The sequence below is a fragment of the Macaca thibetana genome, chromosome 14 (assembly GCF_024542745.1).
Source record: "Macaca thibetana thibetana isolate TM-01 chromosome 14, ASM2454274v1, whole genome shotgun sequence".
Lineage (NCBI taxonomy): Eukaryota > Metazoa > Chordata > Mammalia > Primates > Cercopithecidae > Macaca > Macaca thibetana.
Genome location: NC_065591.1, coordinates 7,130,456 through 7,152,032, shown reverse-complemented (window position 1 = coordinate 7,152,032; position 21,577 = coordinate 7,130,456). Strand labels below are relative to the sequence as shown.

The 21,577-nt window shown below is 42.0% G+C and overlaps 1 protein-coding gene across 3 annotated transcripts in view; it reads left to right on the top strand.

Annotated features, from left to right (window-relative positions):
- KDM2A (lysine demethylase 2A) overlaps nt 1-21,577 on the top strand; it is a 152,797-nt gene that overhangs the window by 76,595 nt on the left and 54,625 nt on the right. The gene's annotated exons all lie outside the window — the stretch shown is intronic.

The window sequence follows — 21,577 nt, the reverse complement described above, 5'->3', positions numbered from 1 at the left end:
AAGAGTGTGCCTTCTGGGGCAGTCTTTCCAAGAAACCGAAAACTTAGATCTCTGAGCCAAGAATGAAGTTTCATTAATATCCGTGATACCCTTCGTTTCCCTAAAAGCAGTAGAGAAATTTCCAGGAAATGCTCACCAATGCTGCATTTGGAAACTTACCTAAGACTTGAAACTTTATAAGCTGAGAAGTAGATACATTAAAATTGAGTCTTTTAATTATTTTATTATATTCAAAATTTAGGAAAAAGAAAGCAAATTAGATTCATCTAATTAAAGAAGAAAATTCTTGATGTTAGTAAAGTTTCAGCCTAGTTTTCTGCAGACAGTGGTGTTCGTTGTGGTCCTCAGACACCCCAGCATCCTTAGGAGTTCAGGGATGGTCAGTAAAATGGAATAAAGTCTTTTTGTCTTTTTTTTTTTTTTTTTTTTTTTTTGAGACAGAGTCTCTCTCTGTCGCCCAGGCTAGAGTGCAGTGGCACAATCTCAGCTCACTGCAACCTCTGCCTGCCGCATTCAAGCAGTTCTCTCACCTCAGCCTTCCGAGTAGCTGGGATTGCAGGCACGTGCCACCACACCCGGCTAATTTTTGTATTTTTAGTAGAGATGTGGTTTCACCATGTTGGCTAGGCTGGTCTTGAACTCCTGACCTCAAGCAGTCCTCCCGCCTTGGCCTCCCAAAGTGCTCGGATTACAGGTGTGAGCCACTGCGCCTGGCCAGAATAAAGTCTTTTTGAAATGCTTCCAATAGGACTTAAAACGAAGGGACTTTTTTTATTTTCTTCCTAGTACTAGAATTTCTATTATCTTTTGTCCTCTGTACTAAAGCTCCAGTGCCATTCCTTTGCTTTGAAAATGAAGTGCTGCAGTACTGTCTCCTGGCCACTTGAGGGTCCATGTTAGACTACCGACTCTTCTGTTTATCTAAAAGGTGAAAGTCACAGATATCCCAGGTAGAGGAAAGTTCCCAAATCTCTGTTTTATTCATCCCCTTATTGTTTCTGTGTTAGATCCTGGCCATCTGCCTGTTGCCATGTATTCCCTAGTACTTATCACAGTTCCTGGAATATAGTAGGTGCTCAGTAAATCCACTGAATAATGAAAATGCTCTCCCACTCTTCACAAGACAGAACACTCTCAGGGGACCTCAGAAAACCTACCTGAGTATGTAATAGTCTATCATTTGACCTCCTTTATTAAAGAACCTCCAGGACGGTAATTCCCTGTTTCTGTAAAGCTTCCCTCTTGATGAGACATTCTTACAGTTTGTGGTCCACAGATGACCTGCATCAGAATTATTTGTGATATTGTTAAAAATGTAGACTCGCAGAGAGGATTGTAGGAAGATGGCAGAGTAGCAAGCACCAGGAACTTTTATCCTTACCTAGATAATAATTGCACTGGCAGAATCTGTCTGATACAACTATTTTGGAATTTGGGAGTCTATTGAAGGCTTGCAAATTTCAGGGACAGCTTGGACAATAAAGTACAGTTAATTTCAGTCAGTTTCAGGCCTTAGCACTGTAAGAGCTTCTCCATTCTTCCCTGCCAACCAAGCCCTATGACAAGCAGCTGTGCGTATGTTTCCCCGAAAAATTTGCACAGCTTATGGGAACCAGGATGAGCAAACAGGAACCTTTCCTCCAAATAATGGGATCCATGCTGTGGTCACTGAGTGCTGCTTCTGATCACAGAAGTACAGACAAAGAGGCAGGTGGGGCCAGGCACAGTGGGTCACACCTGTAATCTTAGCACTTGGGGAGCCTGAGGCAGGTGGATTGCTTGAGTCCAGGAGTTTGAGATCAGCCTGGGCAACATAGTGAAACCCTGTCTCTACAAAAAATACAAAAATTAACTAGGTGTGGTGGCATGCACTGATAGTCCCAGCTACTTGGGGGGCAATTCCTTGAGCCCTGGAGGTTGAGACTGCAGTGATATGTGATCACACCACTGCACTCCAGCCTGGGCAACAGAGTGAGACCCTGTCTCAAAAAAAAAAAAAAAAAAGGGCAGATGGGGCAATTGTTGTTGCATCTTCCCCTAATTGTTGCAGTCTTCTTCCTCTCAGCTGAACTGACTTCCAGGGCATTTAAAAGGCTACTGTGGCTGGGCACGGTGGTCCACGCCTATAATCCCAGCACTTTGGGAGGCCGAGGTGGGCATATCACAAGGTCAGGAGTTTGAGACCAGCCTGACCAACGTGGTGAAACTCCGTCTTTACTAAAAATACAAAAATTAGCTGGGTGTGGTGGTAGGTGCCTGTAATCCCAGCTACTCAGGAGGCTGAGGCAGGAGAATCGCTTGAACCAGGAGGCGGAGGTTGCAGTGAGTGAAGATTGTGCCACTGCACTCCAGCCTGGGTGACAGAACGAGACTCATCTCAGAAAAAGGTAGGGGGGGTGGGGGGATGGGAGGTAGGGGGATGGGCGGGGGGGGCTGTTGCCTGCCGCCCCGCCCGGCCAATTTTAGTTTTCTCTTTTCCCCTTTGAGAGCCAGACATTAAAGACTAGCACATTCAGAATAGGAAGCGACTGCATATGCACATGGAAGGTGCAGGCTCAGAGAAGATGTAAGAAAACTTAAGTGTATACCTCAGATTGATCCTTGACACAGAGATAGCCTACAAAAAAACAAAAACAAAACACACAATAATAAAACAAAATCCTGGGGAAGAGAGAGAATTGGATTTCACGAGTTACCACATTATTAAATTCAGATGTCCAGTTTTCAACAAAAAATCATAAGGCATATGAAGAAAGAGGAAAGTATGGCCCATTCAAAGGAAAAAAATCAATAGAAAATGTCTTTGAAAAAAGTCCTGATTGTGGATCTAACAGACAAAGATTTTTAAATAGCTGTCTTAAAGATGCTCAAAAAACTAAGGAATATGTGGAGGAAGTCAAGGAAGGAATGTATGAACAAAATGGAAATATCAATAAAGAGACAGAAAACCTTAAACCAAAAGGAAATTCTGGAGCTGAAAAGTACAATTATTAAAATGAAAACTTAGATTCACAGGCAGATTTGAACAACAAAAGAATCAGCAAAGATAGGACAGTGGAGATTATTAAGTCTAAGGAACAGAATGACAAAAATAGAAGAAAAGTGAACATATAGGTTAAATGTTATCCCTGCTGGGCGCGGTGCCTCACACCTGTAATCCCAGCACTTTGGGAGGTCAAGGTGAGTGGATCACTTGAGGTCAGGAGTTTGAGGCCAGCCTGCCCAAACTGCACAACCCTGTCTCTACTGAAAATACAAAAGTTAGCTGGGCGTGGTGGTGGACCCCTGTAATCCCAGCTACTTGGGAGGGCTCAGGTAGGAGAATCTATTGAACCTGGGAGGTGGAGGTTGCAGTGAGATGAGGTCGCAGCATTGCACTCCAGCCTTGGTGACGAGCAAAACTGTCTCAAAAAAAAAAAAAGTTATGCCTTCCAAAATTTATGTTGAAATTGAATTGCCATTGTAACAGTATTAAGCGGTGGGACCTTTAAGAGATAATTAGGCTACAGGGACTCCACTCTCATGGGTGGGATTGGTGCTGTTAAAAAAGGATGAGTTCGGCCGGGCGCGGTGGCTCAAGCCTGTAATCCCAGCACTTTGGGAGGCCGAGACGGGCGGATCACGAGGTCAGGAGATCGAGACCATCCTGGCTAACACGGTGAAACCCCGTCTCTACTAAAAAAAAAAAAAAGACAAAAAACGTGGCGGGCACCTGTAGTCCCAGCTACTCGGGAGGCTAAGGCAGGAGAATGGCGTGAACCCGGGAGGCGGAGCTTGCAGTGAGCCGAGATCCGGTCACTGCACTCCAGCCTGGGAGACAGAGCGAGACTCCGTCTCAAAAAAAAACACACACACAAAAAAGGATGAGTTCGGCCCCCTCTTGCTTCCTCTCATTCTCTTACTGTCTTGCTTTTCACCATGTGATGATGCAGCAAGAAGGCCCTCACCAGATGCTGGCACCTTGATTTTAGACTTCCTAGCCTCCACAACTGTGAGCCAATAAATTGCTGTTCATCATAAATTACCTACCAGGTATTCTGTCAACAGCAACCCAAAATGGACTGACAGTCTAAAGGAACATTTTTGACACCATTAAGCAGACCAACATACACATTATAAAAGTACCAGAAGGAAAATAGAAAGGAGCAGAGAGAATATATATTTGATCAAATACTGGCTGAAAATTTCCCAAATTTGACGAAAGACATGAGTACAGACATCCAAACAGCTCAGTGAACTCCAAATAAGATGAACTCAGAGACCCTCACCAAGACACATTATAATCAAACTTTCAAAAGCCAAAGACAAACTCTTGAAAGCATCAAGAGAGAAATGACTAAATGATTCATTACATAAAGGTATCCTCAGTAAAATTATGAACCAATTTCTCATCAGAAACTTTGGAGGCCAGGAGGCAGTGAGCCAGTGTATTCAAAGTGCTAAAAGGAATACAAAACAAAACTGTCAACCAAGAATCCTATATCTGGCAAAACTGTCCTTCAAAAGGGGCGAGAAATTAAGACATTCTCAGAAAAACAAAAGCTAAGGAAACTTGTTACCACTGGACCTGCCTTGTAAGAAATGCTCAGGAGAGTCCTGCAAGGTGAAATGAAAGGACATTAGATTGTAACTTGAAGCCATATGAAGAAATATCTCGATAAAGGTAAATACATGGGTAATTGTAAGAGCTAGTATTATCTAACCATGGCTTGTAACTCCTTTTTGTTTTCTCCATAGTTTAAGAGACAAATATATTTTTTAAAAGACAATTGTTAGCCTAAAAACGAATCCTGAAACTTTGAGTGTAGCCCCACATTTTATTTTACACATAATTTGAGAGATCAATACATTTAAAAGAATTATTAGAACGGGGTATAGTGGTACATGCCTGTAATCCCAGCTACTTAGAAGGCTGAGGTGGGAAGATTGCTTGAACCCAGGAATTCAAGACCAGCCTGGGCAACATAGCAAAGACCATTTCTCCCACCCCATGAATGAATGAATGAGTTACTAGTATATATTTAAGGGCATAAACTAATAACTAATAGGGGCACAGTATATAAGGATGTGGTTTTGTGACATCAGTAACCAAAAGAGGTAGAGACAGAGCTGTAAAGGAGCAGATTCTTTGAATAGTAGTGAAGTCAAACTGGTATTAATTAAAAATAGAATGTTTAACTTTAGGATATTAGATGTAATCCCTATGGTAACAATAAAGACAATATCTGTAGTATATATACAGAAGGAAATGAGAAAGAAATTTACACATTTCACCAAATAAATGTATCTAAATACAAAAGAAAACAGTAATTTAGGAAAATGAGGAACAAAGCTGTGAGGCTATAGAAATCAAATACCAAAATGACAGAAGTTTATGTTCCTCTTTACAAGTACTTTAAATATAAATGGATTAAATTCCCCAATCAAAAGACAAGAAATTGGCAGAATGGATAAAAATAGCATGATACAACTATATGCTGTCCACAAGAGATTCACTGAAGATCCAAAAGACAGAAATAGATTGAAAGTGAAAGGATAGAAAAAGCTATTCCATGCAGACAGTAACCAAAAGAGCAGGGGTAGCTATACTAATATCAGATAAGACAGACATTTATTCATCTATTTATTTAAATTTATTTATTTATTTATTCATTTATTTATTTTGAGATGGCGCCTTGCTCTCTTGGCCAGGCTGGTGTGCAGTGGCACAGTCTCGACTCACTGCAACCTCTATCTCCTGGTTCAAGTGATTCTCCTGCCTCAGCCTCCCAAGTAGCTGGATTTACAGGTGCCCGCCACCACGCCCAGCTAATTTTTGTATTTTTAGTGGAGACGGGGTTTCACCATCTTGGCCAGGCTGGTCACAAACTCCCAGCCTCAAGTGATCCGCCCACCTCGGTCTCCCAAAGTACTGGGATTATAGGCATGAGCCATGGCACTAGGCCCTAAAACAGACTTTAAATCAAAGAATGGTTTCAAGAGAGGCCTGGTATGGTGCCTCACACCTATAATCCCCACACTCCGGGAGGCCAAGGCAGGACTGCTTTAAGCCAGGAATTCAAGACCAGCCTGGGCAACATACCAAGACCTCATGTCTATTAAAAAAAATATATAGTAATTTTAAAAGTTGGCTGGGCATGGTGGTGCATGCCTGTGCTCCTAGCTACTTGGAAGGCCGAGGCAAGAGGATCACTTGAGCCCAGGAGTTTGAGGCTGTTCTGATCACACCACTGTACTCCAGCCTGGGTGACAGAGCAAGACCCTGTCTCTTTAAAAAGAAACAAAGAGGCCAGGCGCAGCGGCTCTTGCTTGTAATCCCAGCACTTTGGGAGGCCGAGGCAGGCGGATTACGAGGTCTGGAGATCAAGACCATCCTGGCTAATGTGGTGAAACCTCATCTTTACTAAAAATACAAAATATTAGCCGGATGTGGTGGCAGGTACCTGTAGTCCCAGCTACTCAGGAGGCTGCGGCGAAGAATGGCATCAACCCAGGAGGCAGAGCTTGCAGTGAGCGGATATCGCGCCATTGCACTCCAGCCCGGGCGACAGAGCGAGACTCTGTCTCAGGAAAAAAAAAAAAAAAAGAAAGAAAAGAAGAAAAAATGGTTGGGCATGGTGCCTCACCTGTAATCCCAACTTTGGGAGGCCAAGGCGGGAAGATTGCTGAAGCCTAGGAGTTTGAGACTACCTTGGGTAACATGCTGAGACCTCATCTCTACCAAAAATGTAAGCCAAGCATGGTGGCACATGCCTGTAGTTTCAGCTACTCAGGAAGCTGAGATGGGAGTGTCACTTGAGCCTGGCAAGTCAAAACTGCAGTGACCTGAGATTGTGCCACCTCACTCCAACCTGGGTGACAGAGCAAGACACTGTCTCAAAAAAATAAATAAATAAATAAATAAAATGGTTTCAAGAGGCAAAGACATGTATTTTGGTGTATTATATTAATTAAAGGTTTAACTATAGCAAGAAGATGTAACAATTACAAACATTTATGTACCTAATGACAGACCATCAGTACTGAAGGGGGAAGTAGACATTTCTGTACAGTAATACTTGGAGACTTCAGTACCCCCTCTCAATAATGGATAGAACAACCAGACCGAAAATAAGTAAGGAAATAGTGGACTTAACACAGTAAACCAACCAGATCTCACAGACACAGACAGAATCCTACCTAACAGCAATAGCATACACATTCTTTTCAAGTGTATGTAAGACGTTTTCCAGGATACACCATATGTTAGGCCACAGATTAAAAATCAATGGATTTAAAAAATAGATATCAAAGTATCTTCTGCAGCCACAATGGGATGAAGTTAGAAATCAATAGCAAGTAAAACTGGAAAAGTCACAAAATTGTGGAATTTAACGATCAGTGAATCAAAGAAGAAATCACATGGAAATTAGAAAATATTTATAGATCGAAAGAACACAACACAGCATACCAAAACTTATAGGGATCAGTGAAAGCAGCATTAAGAGAGAAATTTGTAGCTATAAATGCTTTGATTATAAAACATGGAATCACTGATTGCAGTAGTGTGCACCTATAGTTCCAGCTACTTGGGAGACTGAGGCCGGAGGATTGCTTGAGCCCAGGATTTTGAGTCCAGCCTGGGCAACATAGCAAGACCTTATCTCGGCCGGGCGAGGTGGCTCACACCTGTAATCCCAGCACTTTGGCAGGCCGAGGCAGGTGGATCATCTGAGGTCAGGAGTTCGAGACCAGCCTGGTCAACATAGTGAAACCCCATCTCTACTAAAAATACAAAAATTAGCCAGGCGTGGTGGTGCACACCTGTAGTCCCAGCTACTCAGAGGCTGAGGCAGGAGAATCACTTGAACCTGGGAAGTGGTGGTTGCAGTGAGCCGAGATCGCACATTGCACTCCAGCCTGGGCAACAAGGTGAGACTCTGTGTCAAAAAAAAAAAAACTGTCTCTTTAACAAAAGAAGAGAAACTTGAAATCAACAACCTAATCTTACAACTTAAATAACTAGAAAAAGGACAAACTAAACCTAAAGCTAAAGGAAGTAATAAAGATTAGAGCAGAGATAAATGAAATAAAGAATAGAAAAACAATAGAGAAAAGTCAAAGAAACCAACTACTCGGGCGGCTGAGTCATGAAAATTGCTTGAACTGGGGAGTCGGAGGTTGCAGTGAGCCCCGATTGTGCCATTGTACTCCAGCCTAGACAACAGAGCAAGGCTCTGTCTCAGGGAAAAAAAAAAAAGCTATGAACAATTGTTCATCAATAAATTGGACAACCTAGATGAAGTGTACAAATTTCTAGAAACACAAAACGTATTAAGACTAAATCACTAAGAAATACAAACTTTGAATAGAACTATATTTTAATTAGTGAGGAGATTGGGTCAATATTCAAACATTTCCCAACAAAGAAAAGACTGGGCCTGATGGCTTCGGTGAATTCTACCAAACAATTAAAGAGGAACTAACACCAATACTTCTCAAACTTTTTCAAAGAATTAAGAGGGAACACTTCTGCCCCTCCCCGAGATGAGTCACGTTCTGTCACCAGGCTGGGGTGCAGTGGCACAATGTCAGCTCACTGCAGTCCCCACCTCCTGGGTTCAAGTGATTCCCCTGCCTCAGCCTCCCAAGTAGCAGGATTACAGGTGCCTGCCACCACGCCTGGCTAATATTTTGTATTTTAGTAGATATGGGGTTTCACCATGTTGGCCAGGTCTCGATCTCCTGACCATGATCTGCCCGCCTTGGCCTCCCAAAGTGCTGGGATAACAGGCATGAGCCACTGTGCCCGGCGGAGGGAATACTTCTTAAGTCATTCTGTGAGGCCAGCATTACCCTGATACCAAAGCGAGACAAAGACAGTAGAAGAAAACAAAACTACAAATCGATATCCTTTTTGAACAATGATGTAAAAATCCTCAACAAAATACTTGCATACTAAATTCAGCAGCATATTAAAAGGATTATACACTATGACCAAGTGGGATTTATTCCTGGAATAGATGGTTCAACTTGTGAAAATCAATCAATATAAATTTCATTAACAGTGAAGGAGGGAAAAAGTCACGTGATCATCTCAATTGACACAGAGAAGACATTTGACAAAATTCAACACCTTTTCATGATAAAAACACTTGACAAACTAAAAATAAAAGGAAACTACCTCAACATAATAAAAGCTTTATATGAAAAACCCCCAGTAAATATCATAATCAGTGGTGAAACACCAAAAGCATTTAAGATCAGGAACAACGTAAAGATGCCTGCTTTTACTGCCTCTATTCAGTGTAGCACTGGAAGTCCTAACACAGCAATTAGGCAAAAAAAGGAACGAAAAGCCATGCAAATTGGAAAGGAAGAAGTCACCCCTGTTGGCAGATGATACGACTTTTTTATTTGTTATTAGTATTTTTCTTTGGTTCCTTCTAACATGTGCATCTTTACACTTAGTTTTGCTCTTTATCAAATATTTCAAATATACATTAAATTACAGAGAATATCATTAACAAAATGAACATCCATCTATGGACCCAAAATGAAGATCCACTTGTGTACAACATAGTAAGAAATTAACCTTTTGCCATATTTAAACTTCAGCTCTTTTTGCAGAAGTTTGTTAGAGCTGACATCCACTGCGTACCATTCTTCCATTTTCAATCCCTTTCCCTTCCTCCTCTCTCCAGAGAGAGCCACTCCCTTGGTTTTTTAAACATTAACAAATGGCATCATAGTGCACAAATCATTCTGCAACTTGCTTTTTCACTAAACATTGCATTCTTTTTAACTACCATATAGAATTCCATTGTATGAATATACCACAATTTACCCATCCCCCTACTGATGGACATTTACGATTTACATTGTTTCCATTTTTTTTCTTTTTTCTTTTTTTTTTTCTTGAGATGGAGTGTCTCTTAGTGCCCTGGCTGGAGTGCAGTGGCGCGATCTTGACTCACTGCAACTTCTACCTCCCAGGTTCAAGCCATTCTCCTGCCTCAGCCTCCCAAGTAGCTGGGATTACAGGCATGTACCACCATGCCCGGCCAATTTTGTGTTTTTCAGTACAGATGGGGTTTTGCCATGTTGGGTAGGCTGTTCTCAAACTCCTGACCTCAAGTGATCCACCCACCTTGGCCTCCCAAAGTGCTAGGATTATAGGCATGAGCCACCGTGCCCGGCCTCCATTTCTTTAGTCTTACAAATAATGCTACAATGAAGGCTTATAAATTTCTTCTTGGGTACACATTTGAGAGTTTAGAAGGTATGAGCCTAGAAGTGGGCCAAAGAGTATACATTTTCACCTTGTCAGATTCCTCTCCAAAGCGATTGTTCCAGTTTACACTTTGTTCAGTCAAGTATGAAAGGGTCCTTTGTTCCATATTCTCTCAAACACTTGATATTATGAGATATTCATTTTTTAAAATTTTAATTTATTTTTGGGGGGGAGGGATCAGAATCTCACTTTATTTCCAGCCTGGAGTGCACTGCCGTGATCTTGGCTTACTGCAACCTCCACCTCCTAGGTTCAAGCGATTCTCCTGCCTCAGCCTCCCGAGTAGCTGGGATTATAGGCGCCTGCCACCACGCCCGGCTCATTTTTTATTTTTAGTATAGGCAGGGTTTTGCCATGTTGACCAGACTGATCTTGAACTCCTGACCTCAGGTGATCCACCCGCCCCAGCCTCCCAAAGTGCTAGGATTACAGGCGTGAGCCACTGCACCTGGCCAAGACTTAAACTTTCGATAGTCTGATGGATATGAAAGAAAAACTTGTAGTTTTTAATCTGCATGTCCAGTAAGGATAATCATGTTCTCAGAAATATTTATTGACTATTTGGGCCATCTATTTTTAAATTTTTTAAACTTTCATATTCCCTTTTATTCTGTTATCACTTTCTTATAGTGATTAATAGTGGAAACTCTAGCTTTAAAAGTTAATATACATAAAGTGCTCAGAAGAGTCACAGCCATGTTGTAGGAGACTGTATTATTTTTATCCTTTTAAATACGTATATATTGGCTGGGCATGGTGGCTCACACCTGTAATCCCAGCACTTTGGGAGGCCAAGATAGGTGGATCACCTGAGTTCGGGAGTTCGAGAGCAGCCTGACCAACATGGCAAAACCCTTTATCTATGAAAAATAAAAAAATTAGCCAGGCGTGGTGGTGGGAGCCTCTACTCCCAACTACTTGGGAGGCTGAGGCAGAATAATTGCTTGAACCCGGGAGGGGAAGGTTGCGGTGAGCCGAGACCACACCATTGTACTCCAGCCTGGGTGACGGAGTGAGACCCCATCTCAATAAAAACATATATACATACATACATACATACATATTTATTGAGACGAGGTTTCGCTGTGTTGAAGAGGCTGGTCTCTAGCCCCGGGCCTCAAGCTGTCCTCCTGCCTTGGCTTCCCAAATTGCTGAGATTACAGGTGTAATCTCACCGTACCTGTCCACCATTTTAGATATTAACCTTGCCAAGTTATTTTTAAAATTTAATCTCATTTGAGTGTTTCTACTTATATTTTCTAATCTCTTAGGATAAATTATTTCAGCAGTTTTAGCATTTGTGACTTTAATCCTTTTGTTTGTTTCTTTTCTAGTATTAGTTTAAAATGTTCCATTTCTGTTCTCTCTGTGTATCTCAGTTCTTGCTTCAGTGACAGCAGATAAGAATCCTGGCCTTGTGGAACAGCTGAGAAGTGCATCCTTTTGCCCAAACTGGGGGAGGGTGATTGCTTTACCTCCAGCTGTCCCAGCAGCTGCTCAGCCAGATTCCCAGATCTAGCATCTTTCAAAACCTCTCAACCTTGGTAACTCTGATAAAAGTCTTTCTGAGGTGTAGGTCCTCCTGTGTCAATGGCACATCTGAATTTCTAGCAATGTGTTCTTTTCTTAAGTTACATTATCTAGTCAGTTTATCAGGAGTTACATATACTGTGGACTCTGAAAACATTATCTCCACATTATTGAGTAAATCATATAAATACTGTGAAAAGGTAAGAAAAACACCAGTAAAAGCAATGTGGCATAACACTTTGTGCATTACATAGGCATTCAATACATATTGGTGATTGCCTAGTAAAAAATAGGGGGCTCTCGTGCTGCTTACCTGCCTCTAATAAAAATGTAGGTGATATTAAACCACAAACTAGACCATCAGGAAGGAGGTACAAGGATAGATCCACAACCTGCTCTTGGCCTTTACCTCAGCAAGCTACCTGGCTTCTGTACTCCTACTTTGATTCACCTCCTGTTGCAGCAGGGTTTTAGGAGGATCCTGTTTGTGTGTCTAACATTCAACGTTCATGAAAGAGCAGAAATACCTGGATTTGCCTGTTAGCTCTTGAAGCTGGAGAGTGGATGACCTCCTGCCAGGCACAATTTTTGGATTGGCTTCTCAATTATTGTAGGAATCCTCAACTTTTAGAAGTTGCCAGCCTGTTCATCTGATCTTGAAAGCATACCAACTTATCTTCAAACAGCATAGAATAGGCCAGGTGTGGTGTCTCACGCCTGTAATCCCAGCACTTTGGGAGGCCGAGGTGGGCAGATCACTAGGTCAGGAGATTGAGACCATCCTGGATAACACCATGAAACTAAAAATACAAAAAACTAAAAATACAAAAAAATTAGCCGAGCGTAGTGGCAGGCGCCTTTTAGTCCCAGCTACTCAGGAGGTTGAGGCAGGAGAACGTCATGAACCCGGGAGGCAGAGCTTGCAGTAAGCCAAGATCGCGCCACTGCACTCCAGCCTGGGTGACAGAGCGAGACTCTGCCTCAAAAAAAAAAAAAAAAACACCAGCATAGAATATATGGAATTCGGGACCTAGACAGAGGCAATAACCTAAAGACATTTGCAGCTCATTTCTTGTCAGAACCCGTTGAGAATAATGGTATTGATGGAAGACTCTGTCAACCCCATCCAGTTCTCTAGTTTAAATAGTCTCAGTTTATCTATGACTTGAGCCATCTAAAAGTTGCATAACAAATTAGCTGGGTGTGGTGGCACATACCTGTAGGCCCAGCTACCTGAGAGGCTAAGGCAGGAGAATCACTTGAACCCAAGAGATGGAGGCTGCAATGAGCCGAGATCACACCACTGCAATCCAGCCTGCGTGATAGAGTGAGACTCTGTCTCAAAAAAAAAAAAAAAAGTTGCATAACATTAATACAGCTGTATTCTTCAAGGTGGTTGGATTACTGGTGATTTTTATTTTCTTTTTAAACTCTTGTCAAATTTTCCAAATTTTATACCATGGGACTATGTTCTAAACTGTTCAGTACAAAGAAAACAGAGCTCAGTTGCTATAAAGAAAATGGTTTTCAGGTCTATTCAGTGGCTCTGGTGTAATGGAGCTATATCAAGTCTTTCTTTGCAAAACTCTTCATTTCCTTTTATTTTTATTAGTTTTTCATGCTCTATGCAGTCTGTAGAACCTTGGGTTTAAAATTCTTCAAGCAGCCGGGCACGGTGGCTCACACCTGTAATCCCAGCACTTTGGGAGGCCGAGACGGGCGGATCACGAGGTCAGGAGATCGAGACCATCCTGGGTAACACGGTGAAACCCCGTCTCTACTAAAAAAAAAATACAAAAAACTAGCCGGGCGTGGTGGTGGGCGCCTGTAGTCCCAGCTACTCGGGAGGCTGAGGCAGGAGAATGGCGTGAACCCGGGAGGCGGAGCTTGCAGTGAGCTGAGATCCGGCCACTGCACTCCAGCCTGGGCGACAGAGCGAGTCTCCGTCTCAAAAAAAAAAAAAAATAAATAAAATAAAATAAAAATAAAAATAAAATTCTTCAAGCAAATTGCAGTTTTCTATTAGAACTTTAGTTATATTGTACTTATATTCAGTAAAGAAAATAAGCCAACAATTGTCAGCTTGTCCTAATTTAGTTAGAATTGTTATATTGCCTGTGTATTTACCCAGTTCAAAGCTGGTTCCGTTGCCAGTATTTTATATTTTATAACCAGTTCTCAATAAGCTTCCAATAAAGAATGAATCATTTTTCTACCACTTAAAGCAACTTTCTTTGCCAAATCCACAATATCTTCTATCAACTCAAGATGTTGTGATTTCTTCAAACTTATCTGAGAACCACAAGAATTGCTACATTTCTGTCACTTAGATGTAATCTTTGTATTGCATACCTACCCCATCCCAGTTAAGCTGAGTCACACGAACGTAATTGTTGGTCATAAATTGAGGAGCAACGACACAATCGCCCATATTAGGGCAATTTTCTAACAAGACATAATCCACTACAGTGAAACCTCCTTTGGCAAAATCATCCATGGTGCCCAAGCAGGGGCTTGCAGCCCATGAGCCTCAGATGCAGGCTACCACTGCTGTCACCTCTAGTTCTTCGTGTCAGCCAAATGGCAGGAGGGAGCAAGTGGGCGTATTACAGTTTTAAGAGATGACGTCTCACCGTGTTGCCCAAGCTGGCCTTGAAATCCTGGACTCAAGTGATCTTCCTGCCTTAGCCTCTTGCATAGCTGGGACTGCAGGCAGGTACCACAGCGCTTAGCTCAATGATTATTCATAGTAGCTAAAATGTAGCAACCTAAATGTCCATCAACGGTGAATACATAAGCATAATGTGGTATTTCCATTCACTGGAATATTATTTAGCCTTTAAAAGGAAGGAAATTCTGATAAATACTACAAATTATATGAATCTTAAGGACTTATGCTAAGTGAAATAACCCAGCCACAAAAAGACAAATACTGTGTAATTCCACTAACATGAATTATGTAGAGTAACCAAAATCATAGAGACAAGGTAGAATAGTGGTTACTGGGAAGAAGGGCAGTGGGGACTTAAAACAGCCATAGTTTCAGTTTTGTAAGATGAACAGAGTTATGGAGATGGATGGTGGTAATGGTTGCACAACATTGTGAATATATTTGGTAACACTGAACTGTGCTCCTGAAAGTGGTTAAGATAGAACATTTTATGTTTTTATATTTTACTACAGTTTGTTACAAGTTGAAAAAAAGAAAGTAGACTCCTGGATATAGTATTCAAATTTCTGAGCTATACAAATATGTAAGATCTTATTCAGTCATCAGTCTTTCTTTGGTTTTCTTCCTACTTCCTTACCACTTTTCCTTTCCTCAGTACTCTTCTTAATGTTAATAATGATCTTTGGAAACCCTTTGTAACCTTATATTTTCTAAATAAACCCAAGGATGAACACAAATATCTTTGCTGTGATTGAAAATAAAGCAACAATTATATCTAACCTGACAGACCTTATCAGAAATTAACTTTTTATTGCTTTGTCACACAGGCTGGAGTTTTGTGGGGCAGTCATGACTCACTGCAGCCTTGACTTCTGGGCTCAAGCAATCCTCCCACCTCAGCTTCCTGAGTAGCTGGGACCACAGGTGGGCACCACCATGCCCAGATAATTTTTGTATTTTTTTTGTAGAGATGGGATTTCACCTTGTTGCCCAGGCTGGTCTTGGAACTCCTGAGCCCAAGCATTCGGCCCGCTTCAGCCCCACGAAAATGTTGGGATTACAGGTGTGAGCCACTGTGTCCAGCCAGTGACTTAACTTTCTATCCAGATTTTTTTAAAGTCTAGATGTTTTTTTGTTTCTTGGATAGTTAATCATTGGCAAAATGCGTGAAAAAGCTGATCCAGCTCTTCATTTCAGCCTGTGGTAGAATGTTACTTCTTCAATGTCAGTTTATGTATTAGAAAGAAGTAAGCCGTTCTGTCGTGTAAACTTTCTGTGATAGGATGTATTTGGTTGAGAATATGGACTCTGTAGCAAAACTGTCCCCAGCTACACTAATTGCTAGCTCTGTAATCTTGGACAAGTTACTTAAATGTGAAGTGCTTAGAACAGTGTCTGGCATATACAGTTGACCCTTGAACAATGCAAGTGCTAGAGGCACCAACCCTCAGCAAGTCAGAAATCTGCATATAACTTGGGACTCCTCAGAAACTTAACTACTGATAACCTACTGTTTACTGGAAGCCTATGGATAATGTAAACAGTTGATTAACATATTTTATGTTATACATATTATATACTATATTCTTACAATAAAGTAAGAAAAAATTACTAAATTACAAAAGAAAATATGTTTACTATTAAGATCGAAAATACATTTACTATCTTTTCATCTTCATGATGAGTAGGCTAAGGAAGAGGTGGGATTGCTTTTGCTGTCTCAGGAGTGGCAGGGATGGAAGAAAATTCATGTGTAAGTGAACCCATGCAGTTCAAACCAGTGTTGTTCAAGGATCAACTGTGGTGAGTTCTCAGTAAATGTTAGCTATTACTTTGACCATCACAATTTTATCTAAGTGCTCTGGTCCATACCCAGAGTATGAGCACACCTCATTTTATTGCACTTTGCTTTATTGCATTTTGCAGATAGTGGGATTTTTTGTTGTTTTTTGTTTGTTTGTTTTGTTTTGTTTTGTTTTTTATAAATTGAAGGTTTCTGGCAAACCTTCATTGAGCAAGTCTGTAGCTGCCATTTTTCCAATAGCGTATGCTCACTTCATGTCTGTCACATTTTCAAACCTTTTCATTATTATTTGTTAGTGGTGATCAGTGGTGTTTTTTTGTTTGTTTGTTTGTTTGTTTTTAAGATGGAGTCTCACTCTGTTGCCCAGGCTGGAGTGCAGTGGCGCAATCTTGGCTTACTGCAACCTCCACCTCCTGGATTCAAGCAGTTCTCATGCCTCTGCCTCCTGAGTAGCTGAGATTACTGGCATGCACCACCATGCCTGGCTAATTTTTGCATTTTTAATAGAGATGGAGTTTCACCATGTTGGCCAGGATGATCTCAAACTTCTGACCTCAAGTGATTCACCCCCCTCAGCCTCCCCAAAGTGCTGTTATTACAGGCATGAGCCACTGCACCTGGCTGATCAGTGATCTTTGACATTACTATTATACTTGTTTTGGGGTGCCATGAACTGTATCCATATAGGAGAGCAGATTTGAAATGTATGTGTTCTGACTGCTTTGCCAAATTGCTATTCCCCTGTTCTCTTTCTCTCCTCAGGCCTCCCTATTCCCTGAGACACAACAATATTGAAATTAGGCCAACTAATAACACTACAGTGGCCTCTTAAGTGTTCAAGTGAAAGGAAGAGTCCCACGTCTCTCACTTTAAATCAAAAGTTAGAAATGATTAAGTTTTGTGTTAAAGGCATGTCAAAAGCCAGGATAGGCCTTTTATATCAAATAGTTAACCAAGATGTGAATGCAAAGGAAAGATTCTTGAAGGAAATTAAAAGTGCTACTCCAATGAGCATGGGAATAAGAAAGAAAAATAGCCTTATCGCTGATATGGAGAAAGTTTGAGTGGTTTAGATAGAAAATTTGAACCAGCGGTAACATCCCTTAACAAACCTTAAGCCACAGTAAAACCCTAATTCTCTTTAATTCTGTGAAGGCTGAGAGAGGTGAGGGAGCTGCAGAAGAGAAGTTTAAAGCTAAGAGAGGTTGGTTTATGAAGTTTAAGAAACCATCTTTGTAACAATGAAGTGCAAGGTAAAGCAGCAGCATATGCTGATGTAGAAGCTGCAGCAAGTTATCCAGGAGATCCAGCTAGGATCATTGATGAAGGAGGCTGCACTAAACAGCAGATTTTCCATGTAAATGAAACAGCCTTCTATTGGAAGAAGATGCCATCTAGGATTTTCGTAGCTAGAGAAAGGCAGTTGCGGCCGGGCGCGGTGGCTCAAGCCTGTAATCCCAGCACTTTGGGAGGCCGAGACGGGCGGATCACGAGGTCAGGAGATTGAGACCATCCTGGCTAACACGGTGAAACCCCGTCTCTACTAAAAAATACAAAAAAAAAAAAAAAAAAAAAAAAAAAAAAAAAAAAGAGAAAGGCAGTTGCTTCAAGGGGCAAGCTGACTCTCTTGTTAGGGGTTAATACAGCTGGTGATTTTAATTGGAAACCAAATTTACCATTCCAAAAAAGCTCATTTCCCATTCCAAAATCCTAGGGCCCTTAAGAATTATGTTAAATCTACTCTATTAATGGAACAACAAAGCCTAGATGACAGCACATCTGTTTTACAGCATGGTTTACTGAATATATTAAGCCCACTGTGGAGATCTGCTCAGGAAAAAAGGTTCCTTTCAAAATGTTACTGCTCATTGACAGTGTACCTCTTCACCCGAGAGCTCTGATGGGAATGTACAAAGAGATTAATGTTGTTTGTTGTTGTTGTTGTGTTTTTTTTTAAGACGGAGTCTCGCTCTGTCGCCTAGGCTGGAGTGCTGCAAGCTCTGCCTCCTGGGTTCACACCATTCTCCTGTCTCAGCCTCCTGAGAAGCTGGGACTACAGGCACCCACCACCACACCCGGCTAATTTATTTTGTATTTTTAGTAGAGATGGGGTTTCACCATATTAGCCAGGATGGTCACGATCTCCTGACTTCGTGATCCGCCCATCTCGGCCTCCCAAAGTGCTGGGATTACTGGTGCGAGCGACCGCGCCCAGCCTTTTTTTTTTTTTTTTTTTTTTTTTTTTTTTTTTTTTAAAGACAAGGTCTCACTCTGTTGCCCAAGCTGGAGTGCAGTGGTACAATCACGGCCTACTGCAGGCTCAGTGTCCCTGGGCTCAGGTGATCCTTCCACCTCAACCTTTAGCTGGGACTACAAGCACATGCCAACACACCCAGCTAATTTTTGTATGTTTTGGTAGAGACACAGTATAACATGTTACCCAGGCTGGTTTCAAACTCCTGGGCTCAAGAGATTTGCCTGCCTCAGCCTCCCAAAGTGCTGGGATTACGAGCATCAGCTACCATCCCTGCCTGAGATTAATATTGTTTTCATGCCAGATAACCGTATTCATTCTGTGGCCCATGGATCAAGGAGTAATTCCAACTTTAGTCTTACTATTTAAGAAATATATTTCATAAGGCTATAGCTGATATAGATAGTGATTCTGCTGATGGATCTGGACCAAATCAATTGAAAAACATCTGGAAAGGATTCACCACTGTAGATGCCATTAAGAACATTTGTGGCCAGGCATAGTGGCTCATGTCTGTAATCCCAGTGTTTTGAAAGGCCCAGATGGGTGGATCCCTTGAGGCCAGGAGTTTGAGACCAGCCTGGGAAGCATAGTGAGACCATCTCACTAAGAGATTAGCCATGGCCCGGTGCAGTGACTCAGGCCTGTAATCCCAGCAGTTTGGGAGGCTGAGGCGGGCAGATCACAAGGTCAGGGGTTCAAGACCAGCATGACCAATATGGTGAAACCCAGTCTCTACTAAACATACAAAAATTAGCCAAGCATGGTGGCATGAGCCTGTAGTCCCAGCTACTTGGGAGGCTGAAGCAGGAGAATTGCCTCACCCTGGGAGGTGGAGGTTACAGTAAGCCAAGATCGCACCACTGCACTCCAGCCTGGGCGACAGAGTTAGACTCCATCTCAAAAAAAAAAAAAAAAAAAAAAAAAAATCAGCCATGCTTGGTGGTGTACACCTGTAGTCCCAACTATTTGGGAGGTTGAGGTGGGAGGATCACTTGAGCCCAGGAATTTGAGGCTGCAATGAGCTCTGATCTTGCCACTCTGTTCCAGCCTGGGCATGAGAATGAGACCCTGTCTCTAAAAAAAAAATTAATTAAAATGAAAAAGAGCATTTGTGGTACATGGGAGGAGGTCAGAATGTCATCATTAACAGGAGTTTGGAAAAAGTTGATTCCCACCCTTATGGATGACTTTGAGCAGTTCAAGACTTCAGTGGAGGAAATAACTGCAAATGTGGTGAAAATAGTGAGAGAACTAGAATTAGAAATGGAGGGGAAGATGTGACTGAATTGCTGCAATCTATAATGGAACTTGAGCAGATGAGGATTGCTTCTTATGGATGAGCAAATAAGTTTGTTTTTTTAAGATGGAATCTACTCCTGGTGAAGATGCTGTAAACATTGTCAAAGTAACAACAAGATATTTAGGATATTACATAAAGTGAGTTTATAAAGCAGTAGGGTTTGAGAGGATTGACTCCAATTTTGAAAGAAGTTCTAACATGGGTAAAATGCTATCAGACAGCATTGCATGCTACAGAGAAGTCTGTTTGTGAAAGGAAGTATCGATCCATGTTGCAAACTTTATTGTTGTCTTATTTTAAGAAATTGTCGGCTGGGCGAGGTAGCTCACGCCTGTAATCCTAGCACTTTGGGAGGCTGAGGCAGGTGGATCACGAGGTCAGGAGATCAAGACCATCCTAGCTAACACAGTGAAACCCCCGTCTCTACTAAAAATACAGAAAAAAATCTAGCTAGGTGTGGTGGCAGGAGCCTGTAGTCCCAGCTACTCAGGAGGCTGAGGCAGGAGAATGGCGTGAACCCAAGAGGCAGAACTTGCAGTGAGGTTAAATCGTGCCACTGCACTCCGGCCTGGGCAACAGAGTGAGACTCCGTCTCAAAAAACAAACAAAGGCCGGGCGCGGTGGCTCACGCCTATAATCCCAGCACTTTGGGAGGCCGAGACGGGCGGATCACGAGGTCAGGAGATCGAGACCATCCTGGCTAACACGGTGAAACCCCGTCTCTACTAAAAAATACAAAAAACTAGCCGGGCGAGGTGGCGGGCGCCTATAGTCCCAGCTACTCGGGAGGCTGAGGCAGGAGAATGGCGTGAACCCGGGAGGCGGAGCTTGCAGTGAGCTGAGATCCGGCCACTGCACTCCAGCCTGGGCGACAGAGCGAGACTCCGTCTCAAAAAAAAAAAACAAAAAAAAAAACAAAAAAGACATTATCAACCTGAGAAACATAGCAAGATCTTGTATCTGCAAAAAATTAAAAAATTAGCCAGGCATTGTGGCACATGCCTGTAGTCCCAGCTACTCAGGAGGCTAAGGTGGGAGGATCATCAGAGCCCAAGAATGTGGCTGCGGTGAGCTGTGATTGCGCCAGTGCACTCCAGCCTGGGCAACAGAGCAAGACCCTGTCCCCACCTCCAAAAAAAAGAAAAAAGGTTTACACTTCAGTGAAATAAAAAGAAGTTGCTATATCCATCCCAACCTTCAGCAACCACCACCACCCTTATTAGTCAGCAGCCCTCAACATTGAGGCAAGTCTCTCCACAAGCAAATATTACGACTTACTGAAGGCTCAGATGATTGTTAGCATTTTTAGCAATAAAGTGTTTTTAAATAAAGGTATGTACCTTGTTTTTGTAGAGACAATGCTGTTGCACACTTAATAGCCTACAGTATAACATAAATATAACTTATGTGCACTGTGAAACCAAAAAGTTTGTATGACTTGCTTATTGGAACATTTGTTTTATTGCAATGATCTGGAACTGAACCCACAATATCTCCAAGATATGCTTATACTAAGTAGTCTAATAATAAAAGAATACCAGCCTGGGCAACATGGCGAAACCTTGTCTCTACCAAAAATACAAAAAATTAACTGGGTATGGTGGCGTACACTGTAGTCCCAGCTACTCAGGAGGCTGGGGTGGGAGGATTGCTTGAGCCTGGGAGGCAGAGGTTGCATTGAGCCTAGATTGTGCCACTGCACTCCAGCCTGGGTGACAGAATGAGGCCCCATCTCAAAAGGA